Raw genomic sequence first — 16,806 nt, 5'->3', positions numbered from 1 at the left:
AAGCAAACGAGCCAAATATGTATGTCCAAATCTATCTATTTCAATATATCATGCCAAATATCCAAATCTATGTGCGTGTCCAGTATTATCCAAACCAACTAATAATAGCTATTATCCAAACCAACCAATAATAGATAAACCAATATCCAAAAATACCACAAAAATAGCTACTCCCCTTTTTTGTTCGGGAGACAAGATAACCCAACCAACAGGAACAAAAAACATGGGAGACAGAAGAAAAAAAATAAAAAACTATCCAAGAGAGAAATTAATACTATCCAATGAGTAACAAAATCAAGGAGCTGGTGGTGGTGGAAGGGACTGCTGCAACTGAAGTAAAGAGAGAATCTGATTGAGTTGAAGTGTAGTCTGTGTGGTTGACTGCTTAAGATATCCAAGCCGATCGTCGAAGGCATCAAGTCGAGCATCCATGTGATCCAACCGCTGAGTCATAGACTGCTCAAATTGTTGAAGCTGGCCATAAATGGTCTAGGGATGGACATCCAGCACCTCTGCACCAGCAGTCGCCGCATCAATCTCAGCCTCATTTGCTAGAATATCATCATCACCTGTAGAAGAAGGACCCGCCCGAGACGACTCCCCCTTAACATAAGCCCGACTTTGAGACATGGTTTTCTTAGTAAAGGGTTTAATTGGAGTGGCATACTTATCTTCCTCGAAGATTGGGACCTCAAGTTTGGACATGAGACGGTTGATTAGACAACTATAGGGCAACCCTAATTGTTTGTTCCCAATAACTGCAATCATTTTGCAAAGGATAAGTGTGGCAAGATTAATGGGAACTGGTGATCAATGCAGTACAGGGTATAACCTTGGTCTTGGTTGATTTTCTGAGCTATGGGTGGTGATAATGAGATTAGCGCAAACGATGAGGTTAAGCAACCTAAATTTGGAAAGGAGTTCATGTTGTTTGATGAGGGCACCCTGGATCCAGGTTCAGGGTACACCACATAACTCAGTGGCCACCTCATTGAAGTCACATGTGGGGCGGACAAAGAGAAGGGGAAACGGGCATTGAAAATAGGGCTAATGTCGTGAAGAGATCGAATGAGGGTCTGGTTAACTACAATTTCTTTAGACCTAACCCATGTTTTGAAGGAAGGACCAACATCATTAACCCCTTCGATGTTGCAGTAAAACTCCCGGACCCAATCTAAGTTTTGACGCCCGGTGAAAGAGAGGACTAGATCACCTTCTAATGGCTGAAACATAGACCTAATCAAGATAGACTCAAAGGTGTTAGGCTACACATGATGCTTTAGATGAATGTTTGGGATAGGTAGGCTTCACGAAAATTCTTGGCTTTGTCCGCAGAGGGCAACTGGTCATAGTTATACTGAGGACGGTTAGTAGTGGACTTACGACGTTTAGAAGAAGACATGGTTAACCCAAGAACAGAACCAACACTAACCAGACAAACACCCCCCTCCCCCTCCCCAAAAAAAAAAAAAAACAAACAAACCAATAACCACAAAACAATAAGAACAAAAAATCATTAGTGACAAAAACCAATTATACAAAATTCAATGAAATTATAACAATAACCAACACAGTAAAACTAAATCCCAAAAGTCAAAATGTAAAAACACAAGATAGCATAATCCATTAGTAATTTAAAAGACACAATCATATAGCATAAGCAAAAGTAGTATTGAGACAGAGAGGAGAAACACTACGAAGACAAAGAAACAAGAGTGTGAGCAAATATAGCATTGAACAAGATCAACAAGCTCAAACCCTTAGGGTAAGTGTGTGAATAAGTGAACAAAAAGAAACAAAACACAGACCAAGGCACAAAAACCAAACATCAACTAAGACCGACAGAGAGAGAGCAAAAAAAAAAAAAAATGGGGCGAGAAACATACCAGAGACAAACCAGATGAGAAAATGGAAGGGACAGTCACCAAAGCACAGTCCAAGCAAGTCGCAATCGAAGCCCTAGGTAACACACACACACACACAGAGAGAGAGAGAGAGAGAGAGAGAGAGAGAATCACGAAAAAAAGGGAAAATGAGGCTGAAAAGATGGGTTGAAGGACTTTATACTGGGGCTTATCGCTCGAGCGAGATAGTCAACGCTCGAGCGGACTTACTTATGCGCGTCTCACCGCTCGAGCCAAAAATGTGGCACTCGAGCGCAAAAACCAAGCTCGTAGAATCTTGTGCACTCTGCAAAAGTACTATAAGAGGGAAATCTTTGCTCGAGCGCTAGAGTTGACGCTCAAGCGGCTAAGAAAAAATAACAAATGAAAAAATGCAACATTTTGAGCAGTTGAAAACAACTCACACTGTTAAGTGGGACCTGAAACAAGAGGGAATTAGAATAATAGCAAACAGTGACACTAAGAGGGGATAATCCACATACCATGAAGCCAAACTCACAATTTTGACAATATGAAGCACAGTATCATGAGCAAATCAGGTAAACATTGAGTGATGAGCATAAGCTACATGGGAATACACAACTCAAAGACAAACATGAGAGCTCACATAAGGAATGTGTGTGTGTGCAATCCTTGAGAGGCCATAGAGCTAGAGTTAATCTTTGTAGCGATCGGATGGTTGGACTTTTGGCAAGAGTAACTAGACATCACTGAGAAAAGTCAAACCCCTAGAAATTAAGGGTATTTATTGAGTAAAAGCGGAGGCTCCCCTTCAATCAATGAGTCCTCTTTTTTTTTTTTTTTTTTTAATTTTTGACTTTTCTTTCTTGTGGGCACTCACTGGAGGCTTTCATGCTCAAGAGTATGGAGATCAAACCAGAGAAGCATGAAATCAATAAGGATGGCCTGGTTGGTGCCTCTGAGGTAGCCTTTTCCTAATGCTCGGACTTCAATGAACTAAGGAAGGAACCGTGAAAATGAAAAATGATGGTAGATGGTTAAGAGACTCAACATCACCCATGATATGTCAACATAGGTCAATTCCTCTAAAAATGTATAAGAGACACTGTTAGAGTACCATAGAGAACTTTGATCACTTGTGCGGAAACCCCTGCAACAGTTTATCTCAAGGATGTGTACAGAATGAGATCATGAAGTCAATGAGCACGAGCATTTAGAATGAGCTATGAACAAAGAAGAATGAAATCTTGCAAGCAGCATGAGAGGTGTTCATATAAGTCTTAAATGCAAGGATAACAAGAATCAATGACAATGAGATTATAGCATCCAAGTACACATAAAGCCAATCACTCTCACCCACTCAAGTAACAAGTCACACCCTAGTAATTGAGCACTACACCCAAGGTGTTTCTAAAGAACTCAAACCTAAGAAGATCAAGGAATTTTGTAAAAATATCATCTTTTTTATGCTCAGTGGGTACATGAAGAACTACAAGGCCCTCTTCAACTAACTCTCGAATAAAATGATGACGAATGTCAATATGTTTGGTGCGAGAGTGTTGGACTGGATTTTTAGAGATGTTAATGGCACTTGTATTATCATAGAAGAGGGTGAGAGTGTCCTGGTCAATACCATAATCATGAAGCATTTGTTTCATCCACAATATTTGTGCACAACTCCTTGCAGCAATGTACTCAGCCTCAACGATCAAAAGAGAGATGGCATTTTGCTTTTTGCTATGCTAGGCAGCCAAATTATTCCCAAGGTAAAAATAACCTCCAGATGTGCTCTTACAATCATCCGCACACCCTGCCTAGTCGGCATCAGAAAAACCAGTGATTTCAGTTGTAACGTCAATCGAGAACCAAATCCCATGCCCCAATGTCCCATTAACATACTTAATGATGCGTTTGACTGTAAGAAGATGAGACTCTTTAGGACAGACTTGGTAACGGGCACAAACACCTACACTAAATGCAAGGTTAGGACGACTGGCTGTGAGGTACAAAAGACTCCTTATCATACTCCTATAAAGGGTAGGATCAACATCAGTACTAAAGAAATCAATGCTAGTGTGCACTTTGTGCTTATTTTTATACATACATTGTTTGTAGAAATTTGATCAAGGTCTGGTAGTCAGTGGCGGAGTCAAAGAAATTAAATTAAGAGGGACACTTATTAATTATAGTTTTATATTTTTTTTTTCATAACCAACGATAAGAAGATAATAATAATTTTTGAATTAATATTAAGTACAAAAATTTAAATAAATTGTTACAAAAGTATTTCACATAAAATTTTATAATTAACTTCGAATAAAATTGAAAAAAAAGTATTGCGTATAACTATAGTGTATCATGGACAATGTAAAAAAGTCAATATATTTAAGTCGTAAAATAATTATATAATGGTAAGATAAATCAAATTTTTACAAAATTTAAGTAAAGATTTCATATAATAATAATATCACGTCTGTAATAACCCTCCCCACTGCTTACCGATAAACATTGATTACCACTAAACTGAACTGATTATGACTGCTAATTGAACTGATTAAAGTACTGAACTGACTGACTGAAAACTGGAACTGAATTGACTGCGTACGTATGTTAATTTGTATTCTATCTGTTTGATTGTTTATTTGATATGTTCACGTTTTATGTTTCAACTGCTAATTGAAAGCCTTATCGGCGGCCGAACCGAGAATTGATTGATGTTTTATGATCCTCATAATTAATGTGGCTTTATGGTAAATTTATCTGAAAACTGATTAGGTATGATTAAATTAGATTAAATATTGATGGATTGCAAGTTGACTTAATTACCAAACTAACCCTAGTGGTCCACTATCTCACACACATTTGAGCCTTGCACTTGATCATAACATAACTCCTTCAGCCTTTCTTCTTGAGCCTTAGCCGACCAAGAGAGGGAGAGAGTGAGAGAATTGGATTCCATCTTGAGTTTTGCTTGCTAATTGAAGAAATTGAAGGTTGATCGTTAATTTGAGCTCCTAAATCTTGAATACAAGACTAAGGTAGGAAACTCATCTTCTTATTGTTGCCATTGAGCTAGTTCTTGCATGATTCATGCTTCATTGTAGAACTAAGTCATGTTTTGGTTCATTGTTGTTGAATTGAAGCTCAATCCTTGCATGCATGGTTGTATTGTCGATGTTGAGTTGTTTTCATGGAACAATGTTGCATGCATGTCCACAATTATGTTTAAGTCCATGATTTCATCATGTTTTGGAAACAATTGGCTCCTTAGAGCATCAAATTGAAGCTTTGAATTGATTTGAATTCATGCATAGTTGCATGTTCTCCATGTTCATGATATTAGTTTGAAATTGGGTTTGAATTAAACACCCTTGGGCTTTGATTTCTCAAATTGAGTTTTGAATCATGTTATTCCATGTGTTTACAAGTGTTTTTCCAGAAATTAGCCCAAGAGGATTGAAAATTATGCTTTTGAGCTTGAGTTTGAGCATGGAGGTGCAATCTGGAATTTCCAGATTTTGCACTCCCGCTCGAGAGGGTTAAGTGATGCTCGAGCGTGGAATCCGAGCATCCAGCATCTTGCACTGTTTTACAGTTCGCTCGAGTGGAGGATTGGGCGCTCGAGCGGAGGCATGTGTCTCAAGCTCGAGCGGGCATCGAGCGTCCGTCGAGCGGAGATTTCACCCATCCAGTACTTTTACAGTACGCTCGAGCGAGGGATTTGATGCTTGAGCGTGTAACCTTGTTACATGTCCGCTCGAGCGGGGAAACCTGCGCTCGAGCGGGACTCTATTTTCTGAAAATTCTGAAAATGCTTTTAAAAGTGCATCTTTGCATCCTCATCCTATTCTAGGCATTCTTAGGCCTAGTTTAAGACATCTTATTGAGGATATAGATGTAGAACACACCGAGGCAAATTAGGGATTAAGTTATTATCTTTCCCAGCTGTGTAGCTTAGTGTGTTCAATTTGTTAACTGTGTAGGGTTGGCGACTGGGGAGACACGCTCTAGCATACTGTAGCCCAAACTCTGTGAGTAACGATTGTGTAAAGATATGTTCACAAATGATTATCTTCTGAACAACTGAACTGTACTATTTTCTGAACTGAATACTGTTAATTGAATGAATGTATGTCCTATATTCTGAACTGTATTGTGGCATCCTTAGCACCTACTGTTTACTGTTACTGTGACAGAAATCTCTGTCGGTTCCCTTGTTGGAACCTGTAGAAATTTTAATGTATAAAGAGAAATAGAGAATTGTATAGATATTGATTGTATTATTGATTGATATAATGTTATATTTTTTACAATGATTCATGATTCCTATATATAGAAGAGGGTGAGTGTGTAGTAGGTAAGGAGTAGGTGAAGTGGAGGTGGTAGTGGTGTAGTGGGTTAGGTTTAGTGGAGTAGGTGAGGTGGTAGTGGTGTAGTGGGTTAGGTTTAGTGGAGTAGGTTTAAGTGGGTGAAGTAGGTGATAGGTTTTAACAGCCCCCCGCAAACTCAAGGGGGATAGGAACTAGCCAACTTGAGTTTGGAGAGAGTAACAAAACAAGAAAATAGACGAATACATAAAAGAAAAGAGGATAGGAGACAATGTATGGTCGTGTCAGACCGATGGTGAAGACACTGTATGGTGGTGTCATAACGTTGTAGAGGACACTGGATGGTTGTGTCAGACTGATGTAGAAGACAGTTTATGGGGTCATGTCGGATCGTTGTAGCAGACAATGTTGTGATAGTTGTTGTGACAGTTTACGGAGTCTTGCTGGACCCTTGTAGAAACTAACCGAAATCAATGTCGGGACAGTTTACAGAGTCTTGTCGGACCCATGAAGGAGCTAACCGGAATCAATGTCGGGACAGTTTACAGAGTCTTGTCGGGCCCTTGAAGGAGCTAACCGGAATCAATGTCGGGACAGTTTACAGAGTCTTGTCGGACCCTTGAAGGAGCTAACCGGAATCAATGTCGGGACAGTTTACAGAGTCTTGTCGGACCCTTAAAAAATACACTGTATGATGGTGTATATAGGCTGCCCAAATATATATATATATATATGGATATATATAGTGAGCCCTCAAAAGTCGCGCCCTCAAAAGGCGCGCCCACTTCATCAAAAGGCGTGCCTGACAAAAAGCGTCGAGCCATCAAAAGGTGAGCCGGAGACGCGGCGAGGCACGTGAGCGACAGAGTGGCGTGTCGGCCTCGGCTGTTTAACCAAGGTTGAGGCGGAGGCTGTGCAAACCAGTCTGAAACCGCCGAAAATCCTTTGAAAAAACTCTTCCGTTTCTGAGAAAGAGATTCTGGAACACTCTGTTGCCATTCTGTAACCAACCTTTCTCTGAAACACTCAGCAACCCAAAAAACATGGCCTCTTCTTCCCGTTCAGCTACTCAGAACATGGCCTCTTCTTTCCGTGGTCTGCTCACTCTCTTTCCTGACCTCAACGAGTCAACAGGAGAGATAACTGGTGCGGTGGCCCGTGAACCTCAACCAAACACCTCTGGTTTTGCTCCGTTGAACTTTCCGATGCGGTCGGTGGAGCAAAAAATGGCAGTGCAAACGGATATTGAGGCCAATTAGTATACATTGAAGTCATGTGTGGAAACCATGACTGCGGTCACAAACTTGTCGCACCGGCTGCAGAGTAGGACAAATGAGGTGCAGCAGTTAAACGCCCAACTGGCTCTGCTCCAGCGCATGTATAAGGATGCGCGAGCAGAGATAAGTGTGCTAAAGGCGGAAAATAAGGAGCTGAAGCGGAAGGCCACCGTTATGTTCCGATTTGGAGGTCCGCCATATGCTGTAGTGGAGGAGCAGGGTGGAGTGATCGTGCCCAGTGGAGTGGGAAACACGGAGGCAACACCGTCAAGGGCCGCCCAGGACGGAGGCAAAAAGAAAAGACCGGCGGCAGAATAGAGGAAGTGAGGTCGGTGGGTGACCGTCTGCAGAAAAGAAAACAAATCGTTTTGTGTTTGTTTTTTTGGTTTTTTTTTTTTTTTTTTTTTTTTTTGTGTGTGTGTAAAAATGTGATTGGGGTTTATCCCTGAGAAGAATAAAATATGGTTTGGTGTGCAAAGCTAGATGGTATGAATGGAATTTGAAAACGATTAAAAATAATGTGAAAGAAAAATAGAGAAAGAAATAATAAAAATATATTTGAAATCAAAATGAAAGATGGGGGAAATAAGGAAAGTGGTTTGGAGAAAATAAATAAAAATAATGGATTTTGGAATCAAATGGAGGAGAGTGTGAACATATTGACGATGAAAAGTGGGAACCAACCCATGTGGGTGGAGGTGGTGTGTAGGGTGTTTAAACACTTAATTAAAAGGAAGAGAGAGAGACTTTGCTTTCTGTGCTGAAATAGAAACTGTGCAGGTTACTGTCTTACACTTCTTCAGGCTTGACTCACTGCTCTCTGTTTTTACTTCTCACACACTGACCGTCCAAGTGAGTGACAAGGAAAGCAATAGCATTGAAGCTGCCATTCCAGCAAAGCTTGTCATTAAAAGACTTTTCCTTCCTTGTTTGTCCATCAAAGAGGATGCTATTGTTGTACCAAAAACATTTGATGCCCCAACGAGAGCACTGGCTGCAACATCAGATGCGATTCCAACACTGCGAAATACAGACGTAGAATAATATACAACAGCATTTATTCCAGTCAACTGTTGAAACAAGAAAAGTGCTGCACCAACACTGACAACTTTCCAATAGCGGCTACTAAAAAGATCAAACCAACCAGCTTCTGGTTCTGAAGAACCTTGACTAGCTGCACTTAAGTCATTCATAACCTCAGCAACTTTTTCTTTTCCAAATAGAGTTTTCATAGACATTTCAGCTTGAGAAATTTTTCCTTGCTGATAAAGCCACCGAGGGTTTTCTGGAGAAAATGCCATTCCCAATGCCAATAGAACAGAGGGTATCATTGCAATACCAAACATTGACCTCCACCATAAAGGGTTTCCTGCTAAGGGCAACCCAGCCACCAATGCTGCAAGAATCCCAATACAGATAAACAGTTGGTTGACAGATCCAAGTGTGCCACGAATTTCAGTTGGTGAGATCTCAGATATGTAAAGTGGCACAATAGCAGATGAGATGCCAATTCCAATTCCAGCAAGTAAACGGCAAGAAGCTCACATCAAGACAGCTCGTTGACTTCTACCTGAACCGAATCCAGGAGCTGAATCCGGTGCTTCGCGGCGTAGTGGAAGTGATGCAGAAACAGTTGAGAGATGAAAGGTCCGGCGAGCGGCTAAGGCAAGGCTGCCGCCCGCCGGTGAAGCGAAAATGCTAGGCTCAACCTTGCTCTGATACCATGTAGAAATTTTAATGTATAAAGAGAAATAGAGAAATGTATAGATATTGATTGTATTATTGATTGATATAATGTTATATTTTTTACAATGATTCATGATTCCTATATATAGAAGAGGGTGAGTGTGTAGTAGGTAAGGAGTAGGTGAAGCGGAGGTGGTAGTGGTGTAGTGGGTTAGGTTTAGTGGAGTAGGTGAGGTGGTAGTGGTGTAGTGGGTTAGGTTTAGTGGAGTAGGTTTAAGTGGGTGAAGTAGGTGATAGGTTTTAACAACTACTGTTACTGACTGATGGCTATCATTACTGTTCGGTCTTTTAAGACCTACTATTTACTGTACTGTTATGCTAATGGGTGTACCACATATGACTGTACTGACTGAACGACTGAAATACTGATTTAATGAACTGTTTTCATTACTGTAAGGACATTCATTCTTAATCTCTTTACGCATTATGTTATTCACTGGGCTTTAGCTCACTGCTCATATATATATGTAGGTGTGCAGGCACCAGACCGCGGCTAGGAGCGTCAGGGTTACTCCAGTTTTGTCAAGCCAACTACCGTGCCTCACTGCGAGGTTCCAAGCCTATCTTGCTAAGGCTTAGGGGTGTTTTAGGACTCCCCCTTCTGTACTGTCTCGCTGTTTTGTAATAACTGAATGGATTGTATAGACTGAACGTTTACTGTACTGCTATGTAAGGGATGGAGTCCCTAGTCTGAATAATTGTATATACTGTGCATACTGTTCTGTACCGTTCATGTATATATGTACGAAAAGTCTTTTTGCATACAGACTATCACAGCTCATTGGACATTGTTTCTTTACTGTTTTGGCTTCCGCCAGGCCCTGTACTCTATTTTACTGTGCTACTGTTAAGCAGGCCTTTGGTAATCTCGAATTACTGGCCGGTTACGGTGCTAAACCCATAGGGCCGGGTTTGGGTCGTGACAACGTCATTATTGACATATGATATCACCAACCAATAGTAAAGTAACATATGAAAGGTGAATTCCACATGCAAATATAACTAACACTCTAGTAATTTTTACATATATATAATGAGATTAATTATATTTGCATATCAATAATGATGAATATTACCTTTATATTGAGATTTTTTCATAAAATTTTCATACATAAAAATATAATTTGTTGCAGTCACTTCATTTTCAATAAAACAATCACAATTGTTTTCATAAATTTAAAAATGTCCTGATATTTTATTTTAAATATTATTTTTGTTTAAAATTTTATTTATATACCTATGGAAAAATAAAAAATAAAAAATAAATGTATAAAAAATCCAGGAGGGCATGTGACCCCCCCATGTGGCTCTGCCACTGCTGGTAGTGCAGTTAGGCCAGTGCACACTCTTGGAAGGCCTTGTTTTAAGCACTGGATTTCTCTCGAAGAAATTGGTTGGACGGAGCTCAAATCCACCGCTTAGCATCGGCATTATCGGGAAATCTTCCCGGGAAGGGACATGATGAAATCCCATGGTGTACCACAACACAATGTCCTTGTTCTCAATCTTCCTATTCCTGCACAATTTGTCCAAAACTTTGATGAGTAAGAGTCTGCATAAATAAACAAAAATCAAGTCTACATACACAAAATTAAAATTAAATAAATAAATAAATAAATATATATATATATATATATATATATAAATAGGGTGAATTCTGGTTAAGGGTATTAAACTTTAAAAAATATATATATATAAATAGGGTGAATTCTCGTAAAGGGTGTTGTGCCCCTAGCCTTCATACTTGTAATCACTTATGAAGTTGGCTTTCACTTGACCATATCTACTTCAACTTCACCCTAGACTCATGTTTTATAATAGAATGTACATGTTAGAGTGATAGGGCCTTTTAATTGATTGATATACTCATTGTTTTCACACACACAAAAAATGGGGCCCATCATGTTGATATGTATTTTAGTAATTTTTGTAGTTTAATTTTGTGTATGTAGATTTATAAACATATCAAATGAAGTTTTTCATTGGAACCATAAGGTGTACCTGAGGGTCCATATAGCTAAGGTATCATCTCCTCGACTCTGATCAACGTATAACACTCCAACCCATTTTTCAAACTTATTATATGGAGTCACCCACACATTGTAGTTGGTGAAGGCCCCACGGATTTGGGGATAATCATCGTTTGACAAAAGAGAACTTGTCGCCGATCCTGGAATTAGGCGATAACCAAGACGGTTGCCTAACTTAGTCTTCTTGTTTGGGTTCACCATTACCAACTCTTCTTGCGTTAGGCCGAGTTGAATCCTTGCATCAAGTTCGGTTTTCACTGTTTCGCTAATAATGGTCCAATAGCTCTTCCTTGGAGAGATGTTATTAGTCACCCGTCGCGTCTCTAATTTGTTTTTCACAAAAGAATTGGCCTCACCATCCACATCTAGGTCAAGATAGTAGGTCAAGAAGTGATCATGGTACACTCCAACAGTGTTATCAGCTAACAATGTCCCATAAACATCATCTTTTATTTGGTTAGTGTGGGTATAGGACACTCCTTTCACTTCCAGTATGCCAGTGAGCCCAACCTGTTAGGGAAAAAAAAAATTAAAAATGATTGGTCAAATTGAATATTACTATTGTGTATGTGATAATTAAAGCACATTTCAATTTTAATTATGGAATCAAACTTATTACCTCAACTTTGATGGATCCACTAGGCTTGAATTCCCAATCAATTATGTAGTCATAGTTGCCCACTGTTGATACCATCCTCACCACTAGGCTCACCTTTGGCCTTACCTCCCTTATCTGCAAAATTATACTGGTTATAGCGAAAGCATTTTCTCAACCGATAAAATTTTCAAATAAATAATTATATTGATATCAGCAATGCTAGGGGTCCAAAAATGTTGTTCGAAAAATTGCTAAACCCTTATGTTTTTGGGTTTCCTAGTTTTTGCCTTTCATATTTCATAACAAAGCAAAAAATTGTGACGACACTAGTACCAACGGAAAATAATTCTGTTAGCAATGGTACAATTAAGCAGTCACAAAAATGCCATTTTTTTATTTTATTTTTAGGCATCAAGTTTCTACTGTCCCACTTGTTTTGTTCCCTCTATGCCAAAGCTTTTTGTGATGGTCCAGTTTGGCCTGTGGATCCTATCACCGGCCATACTTAAATAATTTGATTTGTAAATTTTTTTTGTTTTTGTCCATAGATCATTCAAAAAAAAAAAAAAATTCAGACTGCCCTGATAATTGTACCCATGTGATTTAATAACATTTGATTTTGTAAGAATGGACAGCCTATTTTTAAAATTATATTTGTTGTTGTTTGTTTTTAAGATAGATCTACACACAGATTAAGCTGTCGTATGGTACAGACTAAGCTGGACAGATTCAGTCCAATACAAACAAACAGGGACAAACCTGTAAAAAAAAATTTTTTTTTTTTTTTTAAATTTTTTTATACAACTTCTTCACAAAATGCGGATTATGTTTTTTAAGTAGTAATAGACAGTAAATAGACCCAGCACTCAACCTAGCAATGTTGCTGATAAAATTATAAATATTTTAAGTACTCAACAAAGTAATTGAGTCACTACTCAACCTAAACATGTTTCTGCTAAATAAAAAAATAATAAATAAATAAATAATTAGTAGTAAAACATAGTAAATTGACTCACCACTGAACCTAAACAGATTGGTCACAAATAATAATAATAATAATAATAAATTAAAAAAAGTTAAAACATGTTAAAAAATCACTTACAACTTCTCCAAGAATGCCGGTCTCAGTATGGCGCCACAAGACATTTCCGGCATGTTTCTCAAAAATGCAGAAAACATTTGAAATTTTTACTGGTTTACCATCTTGGCCGGCATAGTATTCATCCATGAACACTACGTGGGCCGGGCAATGGTTGATGGGCTCAAGCGACACTGCAAATAGCCCGAACCCAAATTCACCTAGATCGAAAAATGTTTTGTAGATACCATTACTCTGTTGGGTCCATATATGGCACGAACATCTCCGATATGTATCCTGTGTACGTTACGCTTTGAAATGTATGTTTGTCCAAGTCGTGGATTGAAGCTAGAGATATAATTGGGCCGGCTCGGGCACCAAAGCCCAAATGGAAGGCCCAATTGGCCCATCTGGTTAAAAAAATATAAAAAATGGCTTTATAAAAACATAAAGACTGTTTGGTGAGCATATTATAAGTTAAAAGCTTGATAATTAGAAGGGAAAAGAAAAAAAAAAAAAAAAAAAAGAGTAAAATTTAAAAGCACTTATCCCTTAGTTTTGAAATAATTAATTTTTTTTATCATATTTAATATATTTCTATGTAATAAATTATAAGCAAAAATTATATTCCAATAGTGTGATACAAACTTTAATCAACAATGCTACAGACCCCCAATACGGACGACCCCCACCGACCCCCAGTGCCACGTGTTGGCCTGGGATTGGCCGGAAACTTAAACAAAAAAAAAAAAAAAAAAAAACAATTTTTCTGCCCAATCATTGGCGACCCCCAGCACCCCCAGCTGGGGGTCCAAGTCATTTTTCAAACTTTAATTTGTTAAGAAGTGAATTTTTTATTATTTTTTTTAGCACATCTTATATTTTTTAATTTTTAGGGAATTTAAGACTAAATCTTCAAAAGAAATTAAAAAAAAAAATTAAAATTTAATAGGTCTACAAGCAACAAAAATAAATAAACCTTTTTCTATTTAAATTAATTTTTTTCTTTGGTGATTTTTTTATAAAAAAAATAATAATTTATACGTATGTATATTTACTTTTTGGGGTTTTTAGATTAAGAGTTAATTAAAATTTATTTAAAAAATGGACACTTTTTCATAAATCCTTTTTGACCAACTAATGTTCTATTTAGTCCATATTATTTTCTTATATTCTAATAAGTCCTATGAGTGATATAGTTACCAAAATACCCCTAATAATATTCACATTTACAATGTAAATGTTCACACCGTCAATGTGAATGTTCATATCATCAATGTCAATATTCACACCATCAATGTGAGCATTCACACATTAATATGAATATTCACATTGTAAAATATGAATGTTCACATCACTAAATTGATAACCGTTCAAAAAATATTTATAAGGATAGAAATGTCCAAAAAATATTTTAGATATGGGAATTAGGATTTAGTGAATCAAATGTTCAAATAATATGATTTATTGGATTAAAAAAATATCTTATAGACTAATTTAGATACAAACACTTTAAAAAAATCAACCAATATTTCATAAAAAGTCAAAAAGTACACTTATTTAAAACATTCCAAACAACCCCTTCTGCCTTAAAAGAATCCATAAAAAAGTCAATTAAAAAAAAGAAGAAATTATTAATAAGTGGTGTTGTCAAAAAATAATTACACATTGATAAGAAAAAATTATATTTTTAGTTATTAATACTTATTATTTTTTAATTATTAATCAGTGGTGTTGTCTAATATAAAGTCTAAACATGTGACTTATTATATTTGTAGGTATAATTTTTCTTGGTCTATGCTCTTGACCATTTATTTAAAGTTAATTTGTCGAATATTGAGAGACTGAATTTTCTAACAAGTTAAGTCAATATTACTACATTTCTAACTCGAATGAAACCTAGATTTAAAATTAACTTTCATTTATATTAATAACTTGGAAACTTGACTTTTTTTTATCGTGATTTTTAATTTTTTGATTTTTTTTATGAAAAGAAAAATGTATAGGGCATGTTCGGTAACCATTTCGTTTTTAGTTTATATTTACAAAAATTTTAAAAAATATCATAAAAACTTTGTTTGATATTTTTTATTTATTTATAAATGGTTGTCTTAGTTTGTAAATTTGAGGAAAAAATATAAACTCAAAAAATGAGTTTATGTTGGTTTTTAAACAAAAATTTAAAAATTAGACTAAAAAAAAAAAATTCAATTAATTTTTTTTTCAAATAAATTTTTTTTTTCAATTATAATGTATATGATCCCATTGTCATAACTAATAAAAAATAAATATAAATATTTTAGGCCTGAACAAACATATTTTTTAGTTTATGTTTTTAAAATTTTTCAAACATTTTGTTCAAACTAAACGCGTTTGTAATTCATGTGTTTTTTAAAAATAAACAAAAACCAATTTATAAAATTTTTATAAATATAAACCAAAAACATAAATATTACCAAACACTACCACGGTATTTTTGGAATAATTTTTTAGACTAAATAGATGGTTATAAGAAAAAAGTGATTGATTAATGTGTTGACTTTAACTTTTTGATATTTTGATTTTTTTTTAAAAATTTTTTTTTTGATTATTTTAACCAAAAAATTTCATCCCAAACAACATCTAAGAAAGACAAAATATTTGTATTTACTTTTGAAAGGGGGAGAAAAAAATTAAACCTATAACAATACGACAAAAGAATAAGTTATATATATATATATATATATATATTTAATAATTAAACTATGGTTTGACTGGGAACATATAATCGTTATGCATGGCAGATTTATGCAAGGACCAATGGGAGTAGTTGCCCCACTCAATTTTAAAAACTAATTTTGCTTTTATTTTTATAATTAAAAAATGGACTTGGAGCCCCCTTTTGGTCTATAATCTAAATTAGAGGGTATTGTTCAGTGCTATTAGATCTACTTGCTCAATTTTAATGATTTAAACTATTTCATTTTGTTAGATTTTTTGTGTATATTATTCAGACAAAAAAAATTAAATTGATTTGATAATTATAATCTATTAAATTTATTGCACTTATCTCAAAGAAAATGAAAGATAATGTGTTTTTAAAAATAAACTATTCATTTTTTAGTAACAAACATAATAAATAAAATATATTATGAATATCAAATTCACCTAATTTTTTATATAAATAATATATATAAAAACACAACAAAATAAAACTCGTGATAGATTCCACCAACGGCGAACAAAATTATGGACCCAAGAAAACCAGCTCCATAAAAATTAAGGTTGAAAGGCATTTTTCGCAAAATTTGCTTTTCTTTTTTTATAAGTGGCAATAATGGCATTTGAAATCTTTACCAATCCAATCAAAACGTTCCAACACAGATTGAAGGTTGTTCCTAACCTTACAAACAAGATAAGGTTATATTTTACTTATATCATCACTTAAAAATATCATCTTCTTTACAATTGTCTATCAGAACAACATTTCGTGTAATGATTTTAGCAAATATTTTATTAAAAAAAATTATAAAATTTGTTAGTTTGTATCAGGACCGACTTGAGATTTATGGAGCCTTAGGTGAGACTTTAAAAGTGGAGTCTTCCTATATATATTTTTTCATAAAAAAATTACGGATAAAATAATAAGCTACCAATAATTTTTTTATTATTTAGTAGCTAAAAAAAGTTTCATTGCACATATAATCATTAAAATTTATTTTGATACATTAAGATATGAAAAAATCATTATAAAGACACAAAAAAAATAAAATATGGTCATATTGTTTTATAATTTAGCAATAATCGATATAAACAATATAATTCACTGATATCTGATAACAAAATAATTATGTTATTGTAATATGATATCTGATAACACAATCATAATTCACACAAATCACAAT

At 35.7% G+C, this 16,806-nt stretch overlaps 1 long non-coding RNA gene and 1 pseudogene across 1 annotated transcript; one reads left to right on the top strand and one right to left on the bottom strand.

Annotated features, from left to right (window-relative positions):
- The first annotated feature begins 4,745 nt into the window (after positions 1–4,745).
- LOC145794984 (uncharacterized) lies at positions 4,746–9,772 on the top strand. Its single transcript, XR_014335020.1, has 3 exons — positions 4,746–4,903; positions 5,849–5,896; positions 9,688–9,772. It is a non-coding gene; the product is annotated as an uncharacterized LOC145794984 (long non-coding RNA).
- A 98-nt stretch (positions 9,773–9,870) lies between these two features.
- Positions 9,871–16,806, bottom strand: part of LOC114270296 (amine oxidase [copper-containing] alpha 3, peroxisomal-like) — a 31,689-nt pseudogene continuing 24,753 nt past the window's right edge.

This window comes from Camellia sinensis, chromosome 7 (assembly GCF_055761805.1).
Source record: "Camellia sinensis isolate YWXY chromosome 7, ASM5576180v1, whole genome shotgun sequence".
NCBI classification, from domain to species: Eukaryota; Viridiplantae; Streptophyta; class Magnoliopsida; order Ericales; family Theaceae; genus Camellia; species Camellia sinensis.
Note: the sequence above shows the minus strand (reverse complement) of the source record. Positions and strands in the feature narration are given on the sequence as shown.